Source organism: Mus pahari, chromosome 7 (assembly GCF_900095145.1).
Source record: "Mus pahari chromosome 7, PAHARI_EIJ_v1.1, whole genome shotgun sequence".
Lineage (NCBI taxonomy): Eukaryota > Metazoa > Chordata > Mammalia > Rodentia > Muridae > Mus > Mus pahari.
The window spans coordinates 108,533,763-108,537,130 of NC_034596.1; the positions used below are offsets into that span (position 1 = coordinate 108,533,763).

Below are 3,368 nucleotides of genomic sequence, written 5' to 3' on the forward strand. Positions count from 1 at the left end.
GCAGCTGCCTTGTTTGTTTGTTAGAGCACAGGACATCAGCGCTATCTTGTAATGGCGAATGTGAGGGCGGCTCCCCACACTGCAATGCCTGATTTCTTTCACTGTCTCTCTATCAACACTGGTGGCATTTCATCTGAATAAGTAGCATTCTTACCAAATTCCAAGCCCAGGATCAGCTCAACAATTGACTAGGATGTTGGGACACCAGTGGAGGTCAGGAGACAACATTCAATCTAACTTGGCTATTTGTCAAATCATTTCTTGGGGGCACCTATAATAAAATGATACTGAAAGAAAGCACACAAAACCCTCTACAGACTATCACAAGGACAAATCTGAACCATATCCATGTTATGGGACACCACGGACCTCCAGGAGACCAGTTTCCTTGATACTTTTTACCTCAGGACTTTGGCCAAGCTTTTGGACTTGTTACTCAGACTCCACTATACTGGGTGTGGCAGAGAAGCCCTTGGTCCTTTGAAGGCTTGATTCCCCATTATAGGGAAATGCCATAACAGTGATATCACATCCCGTGGGACAAGTTGTTCCATGGTCCTCGAGGGGAATCCCAAACCTAAAGTGAAATGAGAATAAGAAAGAGAGAAGGAGACCATGAATCTGTTTGTGTCATAGTCTCATTTAATGAAAGAAAGTGCTCAAGTTTTATAGTATACAGAGAGGGGTTAGGGAGTGATCAAAGGAGACATAGTGAAGGACAAATGGGGGAAGTTAATTACAAGTCTGAAACTTTCAGTGATTTATCTCAGGTCCTTGGCGTCACTGCTCTGGAACACCGGGCGGCTTATCTCGAAGCTCCAGTCCTCCTAACAGCCCAAGGTGACAGCTCTGGGCAGCTCCAGAATGCTGGAAAACTCCCTTAGCAGTTATTGATGTATGTTTAGGGCTGGAATCTTGCTGGTTCCCACGAAAAAGCCTTGAGGAGAGAGGGGGTGACTAGCTCTAATCAAAAAACTATATGGCTCTCACCTACAGGCTGTAAAAATGCCTGGGGTTTTCTCAACCTGGTCTCCAACAGAGTGAGGTGGGAGTGGGTGGGTAGGAGTTAAAGCATCTTCATAGAAGCAGGAAGGGGGCCCAGGAGAGGGGGGTTTGGGAGGGAAAACTGGGAAAGGGGATAACATTTGAAATGTAAATACATAAAATATCCAATAAAAATAAAAATTAAAATAAGGACAAAGACAGATACCAGGTATACAACAAACTGTAAGAATGTGGAAATTGATGCTCTTTTAGAATATGCCCATGGTCTTTAAAGGCTGGTGAATTTAGGACTGCCTATTGAGACTGGGACCACTTTTATGGGACTAGATATTAACATATAGCCTCAGAATCTACCTCAGTAAGCATGTACATACATTGAGTTGATAAATAAGTTCTGTAAAAAGTGAGTAATTATTACATATAGGAATTACACTTATGTGGCTTTGTGTCAGGAGCCCTTTTGGCTGCTTCTATGAAAGCATGCCAGTCAGGCAGAGTCCAGGCAGAAGGGTTGGCTGTTCTATTAATCTTGGAGGAAGGAACTGGGAGGCTTCTGGAAGGGAATAGATATCTAATTTATGCCAGAAATAGTCTCTCCCAGATTGTGACTTTGTTTCCCATGATACTGTAAAGAATATAAAGCTTATGAGAAGTAAACTTGGGGTTGCCATAGTATTCACTGGATTGCCCTCTGATCTCTGAACTTTGTCCCAGAGTCTTGTTGTCCATCTTTCCTATAATCATCCTCACTCCCCCCTCAGAAGAGTACTTGACTTGCCCCAGCAAAACGATGAAGATATGCATCCTGATATGAATACCTCTTATATTCTAAGTGTCTGGAACTTCTGCTGAATCACACAGAGTTAGCAAAATACCTAGCAGTCAGTTAAAACATAAGACTGTGAAAAGACTTTGTGTTTGCCCAGAAATTTATGGGGTTTTACAGGTTAAACATATTATACTTTCATTCCAGCAATTCCAAAGAAAGTTCTAGAGTTTCTCAGAGTGCAGAGATATTTTTATTACCCATAATCAAAGTTTCTCTTTTGTCATTGTATTAAATAAAAAGTATTATCAATGAAGGTGGTCACTGGTAGAGACTGACAAGATATGGGGTACTCTAGGAACATCCTAAATCAGCATTATGTGATTCATAGCAGTCCTTTTGCAGAGTTGACAAAAACACTGAAATGGACTTCCCAAATGACTGCACCTGAGCTAATCGCCTCTGAATCATCTGAGTCCCAGGGAAGCTTGCTGCTCATCAAGGGTTTCTGACACACTCACTATGTGGTTGTCACACTGTGTCTTGCACAGAAATAGACCGCAGAGTCCTCAGATGTCAGGCTGCTGAGCTCCATGTAGGCTGTGCTGGAGGATTTGTTTACAGTCTAGCCTTGCCCTTGAACTTTTCATTGTAGCCAGTATTACCATAGTAAGTATTAATATTTCCAATCCTCTCAAGGCTGCTTCCGTGACTCTGCTTCACCCAGTGCATGCCATAGTCAGTGAATATGTATCCAGAAGCCTTGCAGGACATCTTCACTGAGGCCCATGGCCTCACCAATTCAGCTCCAGACTGCTGCAGCTGGACCTGGGAGTGGACACCTGTAGAGGGAAAGACAGAGTGGATGTCATTGTCACCAGAGTGTATGGCCAGACCTCAAGCCTGCTACTGTGAGCCCCTTACATGTAGCTGTTGCTACCAGGAAGAGGATGATATAGTTCCAACCCATCCTGATGTCCTGTATACTCAGTGACTATAGACAGGACAGTGATCTTATGTTTTTGTGTGGTGTAGATATCCCTATATTTACCACAATAGATTCATATGATTTACATATTCATGAGCAGGGCACATCTTAGATAAGGACCTACTCCTTCTGGAGAAGAAAGAAAACTTAGGTAAGGAATAAGGCTAGTCCTAATTCTGTCTGAGGAAATTCCTCCCATACCCTACCTCTGAGCCTTGTTTAGTGGCTGTGGAAATAACATCAAGGCCTATGATCTAAAAAGATTTAGAGCCTGAGACAGTGACTCCACATGTGACATGGTTAACTGATGGATTACAGGGGATTACAACTATAACAATAATGATGGCAGATTACATAAACAATGTGGTTATTAGAATTTACAGGCTCCTTTCAATACATATAATTAATATTTGCCTTTCCAATACCTTATATACTAAAAAATAATCACCCAAATAACCAAAACTAAACATACTTCAGAAACATTTATACATGAGTGATTATTGCATCACCATTACAATAATAAATTATAGAAATAAACTCTGTATAGGTCAACAAAAGACTGCATCATATATATATATATATATATATATATATATATATATATATATA

The 3,368-nt window shown here is 41.2% G+C and overlaps 1 pseudogene; it reads right to left on the minus strand.

The window, feature by feature from the left end:
• Window positions 1–2,291: 2,291 nt before the first annotated feature.
• Window positions 2,292–2,747, minus strand: LOC110324470 (annotated as a pseudogene).
• Between the last annotated feature and the right edge of the window lie 621 nt (window positions 2,748–3,368).